The sequence below is a fragment of the Schistocerca nitens genome, chromosome 10 (genome assembly GCF_023898315.1).
Source record: "Schistocerca nitens isolate TAMUIC-IGC-003100 chromosome 10, iqSchNite1.1, whole genome shotgun sequence".
NCBI lineage: Eukaryota > Metazoa > Arthropoda > Insecta > Orthoptera > Acrididae > Schistocerca > Schistocerca nitens.
The window spans coordinates 219,770,820-219,791,028 of record NC_064623.1 but is presented as its reverse complement, the minus strand read 5'-3'; the positions used below and the strand labels follow the sequence as shown (position 1 = coordinate 219,791,028).

Sequence of the window (20,209 nt, the reverse complement as noted above, 5' to 3'; positions counted from 1 at the left end):
AATACTGCCCCCACGACTTAATTTAGAAGCTATATTAAGAAAAGGCAAACCTACGTCTCTAGCATAGCTTTTGACAATGTTGACTGGAATACTCTCTTTCAAATTCTGAAGGTGGCAGGGGTAAAATACAAGGAGTGAAAGGCTATTTACAATTTGTACAGAAACCAGATGGCAGTTATAAGAGTCGAGGGACATGAAAGGGAAGCAGTGGTTGGGAAGGTAGTGAGACAGGGTTGTAGCCTCTCTCCGATGTTGTTCAAGTTGTATATTGAGCAAGGAGTTAAGGAAACAATAGAAAAATTCGGAGTAGGTATTAAAATCCATGGAGAAGAAATAAAAACTTTAAGGTTCGCCGATGACATTGTAATTCTGTGAGAGACAGCAAAGGACTTGGAGGAGCAGTTGAACGGAATGGACAGTGTCTTGAAAGGAGGATATAAGATAAACATCAACAAAAGCAAAAGAAGGATAGTGGAATGTAGTCGAATTAAGTCGGGTGATGCTGGGGGAATTAGATTAGGAAATGAGACACTTAAAATAGTAAAGGAGTTTTGCTATTTGGGGAGCAAAATAACTGATGATGGTCGAAGTAGGGAGGATATAAAATGTAGACTGGCTATGGCAAGGAAAGCGTTTCTGAAGAAGATAAATTTGTTAACATTTAAGATTTAAGTGTCAGGAAGACGTTTCTGAAAGTATGTGTATGGAGTGTAGCCACGTATGAAAGTGAAACATGGACGATAAATAGTTTAGACAAGATGAGAATAGAAGCTTTCGAAATGTGGTGTTACAGAATAATGCTGAAGATCACATAACTAATGAGAAGGTATTAAACAGAAATGGAGAGAAGAGAAATGTGTGGCACAACTTGACTAGAAGAAGGGATCGGTTGGTAGGGCATATTCTGAGGCATCAAGGGATCACCAATTTAGTATTGGAAGACAGCGTGGAAGGTAAATATCGTAGATGGTAACCAAGAGATGAATACTCTAAACAGGTTCAGAAGGATGTAGGTTGCAGTGAGTACTGGGAGATGAACAAGCTTGCACAGGATGGAGTAGCATGGAGAACTGCAGAAAACCAGTCTCTGGACTGAAGACCACCACAAAAACAACACCAATAAATGTGTTGACGCTAGATATAAATTATCATGCCTGTCCTGTTACGGTTTACCCACAAAAAAAGGACGACAAATAGCCAAGGTAAAGGGTTCGAGGAACAACAATAAGAGAAAAATGCAAAAGAAAGAAATACAAGAACAACAACCTATAAAACGACAGTAACGTTTACCAACTGTAGAAATATAATAAGTTAATAGAAAGAAATGTTTAAAAATGTATCGTTGTTAATAAATTTAATAAATATATATGGTTACAAATACAGTTCGAGTCTCGGCCCGGCAAACAGTTTTAATTTGCCAGGAAGTTTCAAGAAGGCTTATATTATTGGGCATTTAAATAGGACGTAAGTGACTTCAAAAAAAAAATTTTAAAAATCGTGTATCTCCATAATAGTACGTTAAAGAAATAAGTGAAAAAGACAACCGATAAAGATACAGGGAAGGGAACATTCGGAACGTCTGGGTTTACAGGCAAAAAAGGATTTAGTGTTTTTGAAACAGAGAGATGGGATATGAAAGAGGATGAAAAAATATTGGAGGAACAGGTTACAGAAAATAGGAAGAACTGAAATGGTGTATATTCGTCGCTCAAAAGCAACAGAACATGGCAGTAAAATACCTAAAAGATCCATGAGGCAGTGACTCTACATCTGGGGCGCACGCCCGAGAGTGTCGCTGCTAACATTATCGCAGCTGGCAGTCCTCCAAAGGGCCTTCCTTTCGGCGGCAAATCGTCTACGGTACACGGACGATGGAATGCTCTCCGACGTGATCTTATCCCTCAGAACCTCCCACGTTGCGGAAAAACCGACACGAAACATGACTGATGATGTACAGACACAGTGTTATACATCTACTTATCGTAAGATTACACCAATCCGGTATGGTCTAGTGGCTAGGATACCTGGCTCTCACCCAGGAGGCTCGGGTTCGATTCCCGGTACCGGAATTAATTTTATTCATATAATGTTTATTAGACGTTAATAATTAATATGTTTCTTCGTAATGTGCTTTCGGTATCTGGAGTTCATTTCGCATAGAGGTTTGAAGCGATAAATATAAGGGCGTCTTGAAGCGATAAATGTTAAGGCGTCTTGCTTCTTTGTGATAATCGCTACACCTCGAAAGTAGCGCGCGGCCACCGCTGCTTTTTAGATTTTCTAATGTATCTTCGCGTACTGCCTAGTCTACGTTGCAATAAATTACACTGCTGCGGAATTTCGAAATGGCTTCCTAGGTGGCCAAGGTAAAAGTGTCCCGAAAAACGTCGAAATTGAAATTACGATGTTCAGGGAACATAGCAATTTATCACACGCTGAAATATTTGTACAAAAGAAATATTTCCGCTTTTGCTTTCTGGTTACACGCATACAATACTTATTTCTCAAGGAAACTAAAATATTAATGGCACACACTCATCCTTTACAGGTAGAAATACTACAGTTTCCTATTGTGACTAAAATAAGCAGAATCATCTGGAGATGTGTTTAATCTGGAGGTAGTGACTCAATTGTTGTGAATACATCATCTGATTAAAAGTGCGTGCGCACTGTCATGTAATGCGGAATCAACCATCAGATATCACGACAGGCAAACCCGCCAGTTGTGACTTCAATGTTCAGTTTGGGAGCACACTAACTTGTAATAAAAAAAAAAAAAAAAAAAAAAAAAAAACAGAAACCGTCTCTTACAAATTTACGTCTAAAAATGACTGAATTAACTCGAAGCCCCCACCAGTACTGTGCAGATTACCGGTGAGTCTGTGCTCTAGTTAGTAGCACTATACCCAGCAACACAATGAATGACTGGACTTCTTTAAAAATTATTTGGCTGCGTTTAAGACCAGTGGATACCGATCATTCGTCACTTTCGCCCTGAAATCCTCAACTAGAAAAAAAGGAACTTAGAATTAAATGCAGACAGGAACTTGCGTAAAGAGTGTTTACTACACTCATTGATTACAGTTTTTTTTTCTCGCAGTAATAAGTTTACGAATTGCCAATACTGAATGTTATTACGCCAATGCAGGAACTTAACACACTGACTTCCATGGTATAGGTGGGTTACCGACCCAATGGGACCATATACTTTTTTTCAATGTCGTGCTTTAGTTTGCTCCAAGTGAACTTGTTAAGTGCAAATAAAGTGAAAATATGGCATTTAAGATCTTTTTTTAATTTTATAGTGTGAGTTACATATGATTCACATGGTCCCAGAGTAAAGGTACCAGGTGTGTCATTTGCTATGTCGCTAACAATTTTAGGTTTGTACTCCTGTCAGTTTTTCATTCCACAGCATTATTTGTGTACAGTTCTATTATTGCTTTCCTGCATTGTTGCTACAGTGTTGTTCAGTGTTGTTTGCTCTGTAACAAATTGATATTGTGGCAGAAGAAAATGTCTCGTAGAAGTTATGAAGATGAACAAAGGCATGTACAGCAGCTTTTAGATGAAGCTGTGGACGTAAGTGATGAATACTCTGTGTCTTTATTTGGTGATAGCTCAGATGACTTTTTACCACAGGAGACCGGAAGCGAACCGGAAGTTCTGATGATGGAATTACATCAGTGAAGGTAGGAAGAAGAGTTTTATGCCCACATTCAGTAAAGGAACCAGACTCCTATGTTGTAAAAACCAGGCAACAACGCACCTCTAACCGTGTTAGTGCCATAATTATTGCAGTTGATTCAGGTTCAATTGCAGTAAGTGCAATATCAGAAAGTTCTGAGGATGAAGATGACACACTTAGAACAAATTCTAGTTAGATTGTCTGGGGGCCAGTTCCGGATAAAAATATGAAAAACTTTACATTTATTTATTCCAGTTCTGGTGTAAATGATTCTCTTGCACTAACTCTCAAAGGCAAGACAACATCTGATTTCTTCAAATACACTACTGGCCACTAAAATTGCTACACCAACAATAAATGCAGATGGTAAAGGATATTAATTCGACAAATATACTAGAACTGACATATGATTACATTTTCACGCAATTTGGGTGCATAGATCCTGAAAAATCAGTACTCAGAACAACCACCTCTGGCCGTAATAACGGCCTTGATACGCTTGGGGATTGAGTCAAACAGAGCTTGGATGGCGTGTACAGGTACACCTGCCCATGCAGCTTCAATACGATACCACAGTTCATCAAGAGTAGTGACTGGCGTATTGTGACGAGCCAGTTGCTCGGCCACCATTGACCAGACATTTACAATCGGTGAGAGATCTGGAGAATGTGCTGGCCAGGGCAGCAGTCGAACATTTTCTGTATCCAGAAAGGCCCGTACAGAACCTGCAACATGCGGTCGTGCATTATGCTGCTGGGATGTAGGGTTTCGCAGCGATCGGGTGAAGAGTAGAGCCACGGGTCATAACACATCTGAAATGTAACGTCCACTGTTCAAAGTGCCGTCAATGCGAACAAGAGGCGAGCGAGACGTGTAACCAATGGCACCCCACATCATCACGCCGGGTGATGGCGAATACACGCTTCCAATGTGCGTTCACCGCGATGTCGCCAAACACGGATGCGAAAATCATGATGCTGTAAACAGAACCTCGACTCATCCGAAAAAATGACGTTTTGCCATTCGTGCACCCAGGTTCGTCGTTGAGTACACCATCGCAGGCCGCTCCTCTCTGTGATGCAGCGTCAAGGGTAACCGCAGCCGTGGTCTCCGAGCTGATAGTCCATGCTGCTGCAAACGTCGTCGAACTGTTCGTGCAGATGGTTGTTGTCTTGCAAACGTCCCCATCTGTTGACTCATGGATCGAGACGTGGCTGCACGATCCGTTACAGCCATGCGGATAAGATGCCTGTCATTTCGACTGCTAGTGATACGAGGCCGTTGGGATCCAGCACGGCGTTCCGTATTACTCTCCTGAACCCACCAATTCCATATTTTGCTAACGGTCATTTGATCTCGACCAACGCGAGCAGCAATGTCGCGATACGATAAACCGCAATCGCGATAAGCTACAATCCGACCTTTATGAATGTCGGAAACGTGATGGTGCGCATTTCAGCTCCTTACACGAGGCATCACAACAACGTTTCACCAGGCAACGCCGGTCAACTGCTGTTTGTATATGAGAAATCGGTTCGAAACTTTCCTCATTTCAGTACGTTGTAGGTGTCGCCACCGGCGCCAACTTTGTGTGAATGGTCTGAAAAGCTAATAATTTGCATATGACAGCATCTTCTTCCTGTCGGTTAAATTTCGCGTCTGCAGCACGTCATCTTCGTGGTTAGCAATTTTAATTGCCAGTAGCGTATTTTGTAACTGATGAATTTTCAGAATATGTGACTCAACAAACTAATTTGTACGCAAAACAAGTCTTAGAAAGTCATTCAGTAACCGTTAATTCACAACTGAAAAAGTGAACTGATGTCAGCAAAACTAAAATTGAACAATTTTTAGTACTTTTGTTATGGGCGTCACTAAATGTGAAACTGAGTATTCCAAATTATTCATCAAGAAATATGCTCTATCACAACAATGTAAAAAAGGTTGTGTCAATCAATCGTTTTGAACAGCTTTTACGTATGTGGCATTTTGCCGATAACAACCAGTGGCCACCAGGAAACCGCTTATTCAAAATTCAACCTCTTATTGACGAATTACTGCAGAGATTTCTAAGTTCAGTTGTGCTGGAGGAAGAAGTTTGCATTGAAGAAATACTTGTGCCATTTCGAGGCAGACTACGTTTCATTCGTTATATAAAGAATTAGCGCCATACGTTCGGAATCAAACTGTTCAAACTTTGTCTAAAGGGTGGCTACACCTGGAACATGAAAGTTCACTGAGGGAAGAATGTAAATACTGGTGTTCCTCTTGCCACTTCTGTTGTTATGAGCCTTATGAGTGGATTACTAAATGAGGGCAGAATCTTATATACAGACAATTTTTACACAAGTGTTCATCTAGCACACCAGCTTCTTGAACAATCAACACATTAAGTTGGTACTCTAAGATCAAACAGAAAACTGAATCCTCAAGATGTTGTACAGGCAAAACTGAGGAAGGGGGAACACAAAGCAAAGGAAAGTACCACAGGTGTAGTAGTACTGAAATGGAGAGATAAGAGGCATGTTCTGATGATGAGTACTGTTCAGGGAGAAGAAGAAACAGAAGTTCACACCAGGAAGGGCACAAAAAAAAACAGTAATGATAAATCACTATAATCAGTCTAACTCTTTTATAGATTTTTCTGACCAAATGAAGTCGTACTCGCTTTGTCTAAGGCGGTGTGTCAAATAGTACAGGAAGCTTGGAAATGAATTGTTGACAGGGTCAGCACTGGTAAATGTTCATGTGATTTACCGATACATCGACAAGAAGAAGATCTCAATCACAGAATTCAAAGAGGGAGTGCCTTTGAGGGTACTCCATACAGAAGATGCCGATGAGCCTGAGACTTCTCACACCAAAGCCACCGCGTTACCTGCATACTGTGCACTTGTGAACATTGGAGCAGCCAGACGTAGGAGTACAGTGCGCTACAAAAAGATGGAGAATGAATTTGGACGAGAGCAAGCTGTCAAAAAATGCAAACAAACTGCATGGAAATGTAACAATTGTCACTCATATTTTTGCGTAGAGTGTTTCTTCATAAAGCACAGTGCATACAGCTGTTAAAAATGGTTCAAATGGCTCTGAGCACTATGGGACTCAACTGCTGTGGTCATTAGTCCCCTAGAACTTAGAACTACTTAAACCTAACTAACCTAATGACATCACACACACCCATGCCCGAGGCAGGATTCGAACCTGCGACCGTAGCAGCAGCGCGGCTCCGGACTGGAGCGCCTAGAACCGCACGGCCACCGCGGCCGGCCATACAGGTGTTACAGAAACAAAGTGGAACGACCCACATTTTTCAGTTTCAGTGTTGTTGCAATTAGAGTTGAAGAACGTACATAAATCCGTATTGTGATTTGGAATCTATTGTGTAAGTACTATGTCAAACTAAATAATAAATGAATAATAAAAAGAAGAAAGGTCGAATACTACTGAGCCATGTGAGTTAAATATAACTCACGAATTCAGATGTCAATAACTACTCTTGAGCTCTCGAAAACCATAGGCCACGAACATGATTTGTAACTGGGGCCATAACCTACTATAACACCGAGTCACAGTCCGCTAGGGCCGACCGAAGTGGCCGAGAGGTTCTAGGCGCTACAGTCTGGAACCGCGCGACCGCTGCGGCCGCAGGTTCGAATCCTGCCTCGGGCATGGATCTGTGTGATGTCCTTAGGTTAGTTAGGTTTACGTAGTTCTAAGGTCTAGGGGACTGATGACCTCAGAAGTTAAGTCTTATTGTGCTCACAGCCATTTTGAGCCGCAGCACGCTCCTGTGAGTTACAATTGCATCACGCAGCTTTAAATGGAAAAATGTCCATGAGTTATATTTACTTCACGTGGCCCGAAGGGAACTCTTCCTGTAAGTTATATTTAACTCACGTGGCAGTCAAAGTGCTAAATCAACCGAGGCAGTATCTCACGCGTCCATCAAAGCTAAGACTAATGGGCACTAGTAACGGATCACTGCCAGAGAAGAGTACATTTTCCGAGTTTCGTGAGGACACAGTTCTAATGCAGTACGGCTCCAACAGGTGCATCACAATGTGCGACTTAAATAGCGGGGCAACTGGGAACGTACGAATACGCCAGACATAAAGATTCTTGTGGGCAGAACGTTTAAATTCCACACAAATTCACCGTGAAATTCTGGGGGGTATGTGGACGAAAGGCAACGTCGCGTCCACCTATACTGAAATCGTGAGTGACATGAATCTGTTCTTTTTGAAGTGTAGCGCGGCGCTCAATAAAATTTACTTTGCCTGACATAATAGTGTGAAATTCACTTTCTGTTAAACACCCTGTGAGAATTTATGTTGTACGTCCGCAGAAGGATGCAATCGATCAGATGCGCGTGTTTTTGGTGGCATGCATGGGCAAGATTTCAGATGTTTGTCGTTAGCTTACCTTTTGCCTGCTGTCGTCGTCCCGTGCTCGTCCTGTATTCCACGGTTTCCTTCGGTTATCGCTGACTGGGGACGGACAGATTCGTGTTGCAGCCCTACTGTCTCGTCTCAAACTGGTGCCCAGCAACGTCCTGGCCCGCTGCACGGACCCCTATATTGTTGGGAACTGCGTCGCCTCCCGATTCCTTGTTTACTCTTAGAGCACCTGTGGAAGATAATCACCGCATGTTTAAGGGAGCTATCCAGTGACAGTATCAGGTTGCGACTGGGCAGAGACACTCCGAGGAAGACGAAGGCAAAGGAAAGTAAGGAAAAATGAAATATGGAGAGCAAAAAGGATAAAACTAGTAAAACCGATCAGTCAAGTGAACTCTTACGCTACGTTAAAATAAGCATAGGTAGTTGTGGATATCCTTCAGAGATATCCAATCATTCATGTCCTTTATTCAAGTCAAAGATTAGACTACATTAAGAATGGAACACGAATTGATTGAATCTACAGAGTAAAACGCCCTAGAAATGTGTTAATGTTGTGGTCAACGCTATAGTGAAACATCCGTTTCTTGTGGCGTATACCATGAAGTGGAGGAAAAAAAAACACAATGAAGTAACAATTCAAATATAATCCGTAAAAGTGCTGTCGAGGCTAATTGAGAAACATTCGTATATCTCGGAACAGGGAACAACATACATATTTTTTTGTTTGTTTTGCTTCAGCATGCGACAGTGGCAGATTGAAAAAGTTGGTAAGTGACTTCTGCAGAGACTAAAACCCGGATTGTTTGGCTGACATTTATACACATTGGTAAACACTCGTTGGAGATCTGATCGCTCTGAAAAGTATATTCTTTGTGGTTGAAATGGCTCTGAGCACTATGGGACTCAACTGCTCTGGTCATTAGTCCCCTAGAACTTAGAACTACTTAAACCTAACTAACCTAAGGACATCACACACATCCATGCCCGAGGCAGGATTCGAACCTGCGACCGTAGCAGTCACACGGTTCCGGACTGCGCGCCTAGAACCGCGAGACCACCGCGGCCGGCAATTCTTTGTGGTAAGAGATGTAACGAAGCGGAGCAATAGGTCTTGAAAACGACGCATAATCTCACAGCACTGTTGTTGAATACTACATAGCAGAAGACATCAATATAGAACGTACGGCCTTGAAATATGAGAGTATGGGTGTTGCTGCTGCATAAGACGTCTTTGTAACGGTGCTGCCAAAAGAATCATTAGAGAAACCCTTTGACTAAATTTTCAACGTCAGTGAAAGCTGAAGCATCTCAGGAGTAAAACTGTAACGAGGCTAACCAAGACATTAACGACACCTAGAATCACACTTTATTTGCCCGATGACATATGCACATTTGTCTCAACTAAAAACCTGGTTTCAAATAATGAATTAAGTTACAGAGCGCTGCGGAGTAATACACCACGTTTTGCATATCTAGCGTCGGTGACAAAATTCTGAAAAATGAACCACATCAGTTTCTCTTTGACATATTTATTAAGTTTCCAGTGGTGTACAAGAGTTAACAGACTTGCTATCATGTTACCCTGACGTATACACAACCGTGCTGATGTGTCTTTCTTCAAAAATACGTATGTTTCTGCAGTGAATCAAGAACGGTTACTTACTACCAGAAGGAAAAGGGCGATGTATATGGTCACAGGATTCTCTGGCTGGACAATGAGCCTAACAGAAATGCGGAAAAATCTCAACTGTCACATTTCGATGAGAGACGCCATATATTCCGCAAGAACGTGCTTGGACAACCCCAGACCCATATTTCAGCGCAAAAACTATAAATATTTATCAGCCACCTATGTCACAATCTAAAAGGGACTGTGTAGATATAAATAAGTAAGTAACGCATCGCACGGGGCGCTCATGGCTGCAGTTGCGTCCCTGTCTGTGAGTGTACCCAAACTGAATTTACGTATATGGTACAGCATTCGAAGAGGATCCTAGCCCCAGTATCGATTAGTTCCGGTTACTACGAAAGCAGTCAGCGACCAGCAGCCTATCCTGATCCAAGTACACATTGCAACCAACGTCTGTCACGGACACGTATTCCGTGAGCGCCGCGGACAACATCTTAACCCAATCCTGCATTTTTGGAGAACGACCCCTACACTACTGTTCACACGAGTCAAAAGTGTTGGTTTTGCCATTATGTATGGGTAAGGACCCTAGGAGTCACTGCATTAGACGAGGCCTGTAGCCTCAATACTTAAACTCCTTACACAATGTGCTATCAGAGTTACTAGGGTAGGTTCTGGCGTACACAATGACTGTAAGGGAATTTATGCACGACTGCACACCAGACCACTACCTTCGTAACATCTAACGACAATTAGCGATTAGCGTGAGTGGTGATTGGACAATGCCGGGCTTTGGCACTCTTGACTATTGGGCCTCAACCCACTACACATTTTGCTGCATGGACATGACACTTCTTCGGTTTATGTTGCTCGTATGGACAGTATGCAATAACTGCAAGATCGCATTACATATGCGTTTAACACAATCTGTTATGTTCTCAGAATGTACGCATCAGTAGGGTGTCAACACAGCGCCGTTGCGAAAACGATAATGAAATATCTGGTATACACGTTCAAGCGATTTTTCGAAATTGTGAACATGAGAGACGAGACATGACAACGTGCTTTACATCAAACGCTATTTTACAGAATGAAAGTGACTACATGTTACGAATTAACTATGGAAGTGCGGAGGTCCTTGGCCGGCCGCACTGGACGAGGGGTTCTAGGCGCCCCAGTCCGGAACCGCGCTGCTGCTACGGTCGCAGGTCCGCATGCTGCTTCGGGCATGGATGTGCGTGATGTCCTTAGGTTTAAGTAGTTCTATGTATAGGGGACTGATGACCTCAGATGTTGAGTTCCATAGTGCTCAGAGCCATCTGACGGTCCTTGACCATCTTCACATTGCAAGGTACAGCACGTTCGTTAGATGCACAGTAAACACAGATACAGTGCTAGAATGAAACTGATTCGGAATGAAATCTGTTAGAATTTAGACTCTTGTAATCACCCCTGGGATGTAATGAGATACCAGATTAAAGTAAACACTATCAGAATCTTAGAATATATAGACGTCATAGACATAGTCGATAGAGGAAATTATTTAACAATGAGATTTACGCAAGCACCTATGAGGTTTTAGGACGACGAAAGCAAAAGAAAAATGATCTCAAATAGAACTAGGCATGTATTAAACTGAAAGAAGGAGGTTCAAGCAAACTATACTATCAACATAAAATATTTTGAAATAAACAAAACTATTCATTAATGTCTTCGAGAACACGTGTCAAAATTCAATGAAATCTTTGTATTCCAGCAACTATGACAACTCCTTTCATCTACTATAATAACCAGCTATTGTATTCACTCTAACTTCTTTCTATAACTCCACATTCCACCAACGTTACAATGTCTTCGTACATTGCCTCCCTTTGTGCAAACGATATAGATTAAGGTTTCACTGAAAAAGGCTGAAGCGGTTTTATGTACAGTTTACATGCACAACTCTTAACTTTAGCTGGTCTGACTCAAAATATCTCCCTATTTACAAACACACTTATTTCATGCCGACATCCTATGTCACGACATTTTAAAACAACAAACAGTATCAAAAACGACCAGTTCATGCGAAATGTTTATTGCACCATTACTCACGGTAAAGCCACATTACTGTGACCAGTGCCCACGTTCCGCGTCAACGTGCAGTCCCCACTCACAAGTGACGGGCGACAGCACTAGCAGTGGAAGCTGTATGAAGCGTGTCGGTGGTTTAAGGAATACCGTGCAAGGTAAAGTGGCGCTATCCAAGACCGGCGGTGAGACATCTGTGGTGCACTAGGGGCCACAGATGACAAGGGTGCACGACGGCTGCGGAGACCTCCACGGGGGAATAGACGTAGGAGTATTGAGCAACTGAGCGATCAGATGAACCAAGCGGTACCAATTGTTTCTCCTCGAGGGCCGTTCAGCGAACATTGCTGCGTGTGGGCCTCTGCAGAAGGTGCGTGGTTCATTCATCCTTGCTGACTGCTGCTCAGTGGCGGGGAACGTTGGGATTTGCACACCAATAAGGCCGCTGAGTGGCGATAGCTCGGTTTTTCAGATGAACCATGTCATATGCTCCATCGAACATATGGCCTTTCACCTATATGAACCCTCAAAAATCGTCGGAAAATTCCAGGCTGGAGGAAGGAACACTATGGTCTGGGGAATGTATTCGTATCATTCCATGGTTAATAAAGTTAATTATGTGAGACAAAACAGGTCAACACAAGTATGGAATCTATACTGAAGCACCACCGAAACTGGTATAGGCATATGTATTCAAATACAGAGATAAATAAACAAGTAGAATACGGCGCTGCGGTCGGCCACGCCTATATAAGACAACAAGCGTCTGTCGCAGTTGCTAGACCCGTTACTGCTGCTAAGTCGCAGGTTATCAAGATTTAAGTGAATTTGAACGTGGTTTTATAGTCGGCGCATGAGCGATGGATCGCAGCAACTCCGAGGTGTCGATGAAGTGGGGATATGCCAGTATGACCATTTCACGAGTGTACCGTGAATATCAAGAATTCCGTAAAACATTGAATCTCAGACATCGCTGCGGCAGGAAAAAGATCCTGCAACAACGGGACCAACAACGACTGAAGAGACTCGTCCAATGTTACAGAAGTGCAACCCTTCCACAAATTGCTGCAGATTTCAATGCTGGGCCATCAACAAGTCTCAGTGTGCGAAACATTCGACGAAACATAATTGACATGGGTTTTCGGATCCAAAGGCCAATTCGTGTACCCTTGATGACTCACAGACACAAAGCTTTACCCCCTCGTCTGGGCCCGTCAACACCGCCACTGGACTGTTGACAACTGGGAGACATGAGCATTGGAACAAGGCAGGTTCTGAGCCACTGTGCATTGTTGCCAGATGTATCAAAGATGATGGCGATGGCGTCATCCAAAATGGCGGCGTGTAGACTTGGAAACAGTGCATGACATCACCAAAGATGGCAGCCATTACGTCATTCAAGATGGCGGATTTTGGCAGGACATTTGAATTTTGGCGAGAAGACAGGTCAGTCGGGCTACCTCCACTAACCTAGCCCCCCTTCCCCTCCCCAACCCCAGAAAATGGCGGCAAGTCATCTGACTGTCACCTCTTCCTAGGGATTGGCAGGAAGTGTGATTTTTTGAGGGAATATAGGTCAAACGGGCTATCTCTACTAACCTAAGAAAATGATGCGAAAGAAAGGCCACTTGGGCTACCTCCACTAACCTAAGTCACCCGAATGCCACCTCAACCTAGGAAATGGCTGGGAGAGGACTCAACCTATGCTGGACATAAGTCTTTATTTTGCATGCACTATTTATTTAAGCAATTACAGGCACTGCCACTACCCAGTGTGTTCACCCTGAGGTCTGGACTCCAACTGACCTAGTACACACTATAACCACCAGAGGGCGAGGTCGTCCATTCCGTAATGTAATCCAAGATGGCTGCCACGATGTCAGCTGCTGACACAAATACCGTTATCCAAGACGGCGGTAAACAGTGTGTTCACCATGATGTCTGCACCGGAGTGTGCTATCATACCTCGCATTACAAAAACCAAGATGAGGACAAAATGGAGGGAAACACAAAGACCACTTGCACTATCTCCACTAACCTAAGGAAATAGTGGGAAAGAAAGAACACTTGGAGTACCTCCAGTAACCCGTCACCCGACTGCCACATCTTCCTAGTGATTGGCAGGGAAAAAGGACCAAACCTGTGCTCGGCATAAGTCTTTATGTTGCATGCAATCTTTATTCAAACAATTTGACGCACTACCATGGGATCTGGAGTCCAACTGACCTAGTACACAATACCGCCACCAGAGCGTACTGTTGTCCATTCCGATGCATAACCCAAGATGGCTGTCTAGAGGAGAAAATGACTCAACCTGTGCTGGGATGCTGGACAGAGGAAGGAGTGTACTTTGTCTATTCTGAACAATTTATTTAGTGATGGATTTTGACAGATAGTATATTTATACACTGATACAAAACACAAGCTCTGACATCCTTGGCCTCACGCCACACAGCCTACAGACCTGTAAAGTACTCCCGAATAACGCACTACAAACAACTTGTAAATTACCAAAATAATTTCAGTACACAACATACAGAAATGCAAACTACCCGTAAATAATGCAGTACAGAGATGTGTAGATACGAAACCAACTCGTAAACTGTCCAAACACAGAGCTGCTCACAAAGAATGCACACCGGAACTCGTCGTGCAGCCCCCCCTCCCCTGCCAATCCACTGGACCGCACAGGACGATACCGCACACACTGCCAGAAGTCGGGATACACCTTCACTCCCCCCATGAAGTGACGCACAGGTACACAGAAGTATGAGGCAGTGGCATCCCTTATATACTTGACACCTGAGACATTCCTCTTGAAATATGTGTTCACCTAGGCACCATTGTTGACGTGAGAGAAGACCTATTTGCAGAGTGCACTCCTTCCAAGGGTATGCACGTGTTGACTTCCTCTAAAAGACTCCCCAAAAACGATTCCTAATCATCAACATTGGAAATCATGCACTTTACAGCCATTCACAAAATAATGCAACAAACACCAAAACACCTAATAAATCCTCAAACCATAATGCATGTCTAATGCTCCCACCACTTAATCCACCAGAAAAAATCCAGTGCACAAAAACTCAGTACATGTAAAAAACACTTCCGAACTATCATCAGTCACAACTATCACAGATCACCAACGTGCCCCGCAGGGCCAGCCACCACGAAACAGCGCAGGGGCACTGCCAACAGCATGTGAAAGATCTGTGACTGTTATACTGACGTCACAAGTCTGTCTGTCTAAATAAGCGCCAAGTCATCCTCTGGGCTGTGGGCATGTGTGTTCGCCACTGTTGGTGTATGAACCCTCTCTCTCTAAATGCGGTCCAGTGAAGACCTAATTGCTGAGCAACTCACCCTCACAGACGCTGTAGAAATCGTTTCCAGAATAGCACAGGGTACATTGTTCCTTGCGATTTCAACATAACTTGTGAGCTGTGTCCAGCTTACACACGTACCCAGCACGGCTAACACTTTGTGGCGAAATGTTCATCCTGCTGTCAATATACGTCTCAGAAACATTAAACATTCATACTGTCAATAAGCCTGTGCACTCATGTGAAAACACCATTAATCATAAAAGCATTCTTGCTGTTTGGAAAGAGATCACGGTGTAAGCACAGATGGGGGTGGGGGGTATCAGAACAATTACTCAAACAGAAGTCAAAGTACTATCATATGGAACAGAAAAATGTCCCGAATTTTCTGTATCCTACAACTACAGGTCTGGAGATGTGCTAATGGCACAGTGGCGGATGAGTGATGGCATCCCCACCAGAGACAGACGGTCTGTTTCAATTTGTCTTTGAACACTTGCTTCTTCAGAACTTTCCGTACATATCTTACCTTCATTCTTGATCGACCCAGTTTGTAGACACTCTTATGTCCCAGCATAAACGATGTCTTGTGAATTAATACAGCATTATGATTGCATTTTGTACAGATCACCATATTGCACCGACAACTAAGTCCTGCAAAGAGCCCCTACACATCGTCGAATACGGAAAGATTCTTACTGAATTACACTGCTCTCCCATAAGGACAGGAGTTTGAATATTAGAGTGTGAAACCGATCTCCAACCGTGTCGACTTAGTAAACATACAATTCATATCCTGTGCCATACAAAATCATCCCTTTTAAATCATTCGTACATATACCGCAAAGACAGACGGCACCATATATACACCTCGCAGCGTTAGAAATTTCCCTGCGAGGTTCGGCGGTCACTACTCACGACAGGTGACTAGAGCGCCATCAGCGGACCGAAGTAACTCTCAGAACTGTTCTCCCCAAACAATTTATGTGAGAAGGAATAATGGTGCAGTGCAAACACACGTCCGTATTCAATCTTCTCAAATTTCCACACGATCACGAAAGCTGTACAACACATACTAAGTATTAGCTCGCTATTCTGCCATCTAGAGGAAGACAAACTTAACTCAGCTACAATCCTATGATCCATCAGGCGTCTCCACTCAGACAGATCCTACCGTTAACGGGAAACATGAATCAGTCCCACCGCAGACCACGCATACGCAGAATCATCCTAGAAAACTGGTCACATATATGTTTTATCATTGTACTTACAATTAAATGTTACGATCATTGTCTCAATTGAACAACATTCGACAATGAGCGAAGTATCGGAAATACACCCTGTTGACGGCTGTCTGTGGAAACAGAAATAATTGTACCATTCTCCTCCTCCTCCTGTCACAGTATTCCACAGTCATCTGCTTTGCACGTGTTGGAACACGTAGCCTATCCCAAATGTTATTCAGTCTGTATATTGAGCAAGCAAGAAAGGAAACAAAAGAAAAATTCGGAGTAGGTATTAAAATCCATGGAGAAGAAATAAAAACTTTAAGGTTAGCCGATGACATTGTTATTCTGTCAGAGACAGCAAAGGACCTGGACGAGCAGTTGAACAGAATGGACAGCATCTTGAAAGGAGGATATAATACGAACATCAACAAAAGCAAAACGAGGATAATGGAATGTAGTCGAATTAAGTCGGGTGATGCTGAGGGAATTAGATTAGGAAATGAGACACTTAAAGTAGTAAAGGAGTTTTGCTAGTTGGGGAGCAAAATAACCGATGATGGTCGAAGTAGAGAGGATATAAAATGAAGACTGGCAGTGGCAAGGGAACCGTTTCTGAAGAAGAGAAATTTGTTAACATTGAGTATAGATTTATCAGGAAGTCGTTTCTCAAAAGTATTTGTATGGAGTGTAGCCATGTATGGAAGTGAAACTTGGATGATAAATAGTTTGCACAAGAAGAGAATAGAAGCTTTCGAAATGTGGTGCTACAGAAGAATGCTGAAGATTTGATAGGTAGATCACATAACTAATGAGGAGGTATTGAATAGAACTGGGGAGAAGAGGAGTTTGTGGCACAACTTGACAAGAAGAAGGGACCGGTTGGTAGGACATGTTCTGAGTCATCAAGGGATCACCAATTTAGTATTGGAAGGCAGCGTGGAAGGTAAATATCGTAGAGGGTGACCAAGAGATGAAAACACTAAGCAGATTCAGAAGGATGTAGGTTGCAGTAGGTACTGAGAGGTGAAGAAGTTTGCACAGGATAGAGTAGCATGGAGAGCTGCATCAACTCAGTCTCTGATCTGAAGACCACAACAACAATCCTTTGTGCTGGGACACAGGAGTATCTACAAACTGATTCAAACAAGAATGGAGGTAAGGTATGTATGGGAAGTTCTGAGAAAGCAAGTGTTCAAAGACAAGTTGAAGCAGACCATCCAACTCTGGCGGGGATGCCTTCACTCATCCGCCACTGTGCCATTAGGACATCTCCAGATCTGTATCTGTAGGATACAGAAAATTCGGGACTTTTCTCTTCTGTATGACAGTGCTTCGAATTCAGTTTGCACAATTGTTCTGATATCTCCCCACCTGTGCTTAGACATGGATCTCTTTCCAAACAACAAGAATGCTTACGATTAATGGTGTTTTCGGATGAGTGCACATGCTTTTTAACGGTGTGAACGTTTAACGTTTCTGAGACGTATACTGACAGCAGGACGAACATTTCGCCGAGAAGCGTTAACCGCGCTGGGTACGCTTACACGCTAGACACAGCTCGCAATTTCCGTTAGGATCGCGAGGAACAATGTACCCTAAGCTATTCTGGAAACGATTTCTATAGCGTCCGCGATGGTGAGTCGCTCGGCAGTTAGGCCTTCTCTGGACCACAAGTAGAGACACACACCAATAGCAGCAAACACACGCGCGCGTGGCCCGACCGATGACTTGGCGCTAATTTAGGTAGACACAAGTGACGTTAGCATAACAGTCGAAGAACTTTCACATGCCGTCTGCAGCACCCCTGCGCTGGCTCGCGGTGGCTGAACCTGCGGAGTGCATTGGGGAATTGTGATAGTTGCGGTTGATGATAGTTCTGAAGCGTTTTTTACATGTAGTGAGTGTTTGTGCACTGGATTACCTCGAGATACATACAAAAGAGGCTCTTCTACGTGAATTTAGAAAAATGGTTGAAATGTACGCCTTACTTTTCTGATGGCACGCAAGATAAAAACGAAACCATGCGCTGCAGCACAGATGTTAAATAAGAGATGTGACTGTCCGGAGAAAATGAGAAGTCTGTGGTGTGTCTTGACGGAGAGAGGACGCGAACATTTTTATCGCTCTTTCTGCCGCAACAGTTTTCTCAATATGACTGTATTTTGTGTTCGTATAATGAACCACAGTGCCTGGCTATTCATTTGACGAACAGTACATCGCACCGCATCGAAACAGAGGTTTCTTTCATTAGGTGACACGATCAACAATTAGCAGCTTCTACAGTGCCTGTATACGAGACGACCGTCGCAGCAAAAAGAAGAGGTAAAGTTTCCCACTGAAAGGAAAATACACCTAAGAACATTTACTATTAAATTCCCCATAAAGTTTATTACAGATTTGTTTGAAGGTGTCTGTTTGACAGCCGGCTGTAAAAGCCTTTCAACTTCCACTTACTCTAATTCATTATCCAGCCAGAAAAATAAAAAAAAAAGAAAGAGTACACAGTCCACAAAGATCGTCCACAACTAGCTGCAGTCGTCCTAAGCTCTGACAACCATCAGTACTTCTATACGATATTGCAGTGCCTGTGTTATTCTGATTACGATGCTAAGTTCCTTTCGACATGCATGCATGCATGCATGCGACTACAGCTGTTACGAAACACATCGAATGATTTCACAACTGTGAATAAGGACTACCGTCAGCTGTAGATTGGAATGACAACAATGAAAATCTGTGCCGGACCAGTACCCGAACTCCCATGCAACGTCACACGCTAAATAAATAAATTCGTACCACTTTTCAATTTCAACCATCTATATTTAACATTTTCAGCCTCAGAAATGAATGGTTGATGTACAGGAAACCCGAAATCTGTTTCCCGCCACACTCATTAAGCAGAAATACCACTCTGCCTTGCCTTAGATTCCTATTAAAGCCCGTAGTCTGTTAATCGCTAATTCCCTGTTGTATGCCAACCGAGTCGAAAAGTTCACGCCTGTTTGTAAGCAGAGGATCTAATATTCTGACCTCACCAGATGATTCTCTGTTTTTAGCGCTCAGGGTAATTTTGGCATAACGCATTTCGCATAATTTCACACGCTTTGTTCTCCCTAATACATGTCACAATCACTTAAATCTTCCAGTGTACAACTTCCATGTTGATATCTCCCAATAATAACATAAACTGACCAGAAAATTTAGATGATACTGCGAATGATAATTGGAAAATCGATTTTACGTCGTGTAAATTATGAATTTTTCGTAGTTGTTAGAGTTAATTTGCTTTTATAGTTCTTAAAACAATAGCATGAAACAAGTATTTCTGAAACGATTGTTTTCAAATGATATATTTGTCTTACATGGGATTTCACCGAATATCTGGTAACGTGATAAACTAAGAACGATGCAAATACGTTGTAAGTGGTCTCAACATGTTAATTGCGGGAAAGGGAACGGGGGAACGGTACAAACTGATACACCCGCTCCCCTCGCAGAATGAGAACCTCTATCTGCGTCTACTATTCTAAAATGGTGAACAGGATGCCAAATCTACCAATGACTGAAACCGTTTACAATCGTACGTCACGCAATTACCCGTGTTCAATAGTATAGGGCTAGTTTCCCCGCATGTGACGCAGGAGGCCCGCGTTCGATTCCCGGCCGGGAAGAAGATTTTTATATCACAATGTCTGGTCCTGAAATTCTAGGCACGTGGCGTAAAGCCCCGTCTTGAATGACTTCAGCCCGAGCGGTCTCCCTCTGGCGCTGAGTCGTCACGTGTCTACTGATGTGCACATGGAGTGCTCGAATTACTTTTCGAGCATTTAGTCAGTTGTTGTAAGTTGGCAGCTCCCCTCCTTCCA

The 20,209-nt window shown here is 43.0% G+C and overlaps 1 non-coding gene across 1 annotated transcript; it reads left to right on the top strand.

Annotated features, from left to right (window-relative positions):
• The first annotated feature begins 1,997 nt into the window (after positions 1 to 1,997).
• On the top strand, positions 1,998 to 2,069 carry Trnae-cuc (transfer RNA glutamic acid (anticodon CUC)). Its single transcript has one exon. It is a non-coding gene; the product is annotated as a tRNA-Glu (tRNA).
• Positions 2,070 to 20,209: the final 18,140 nt, after the last annotated feature.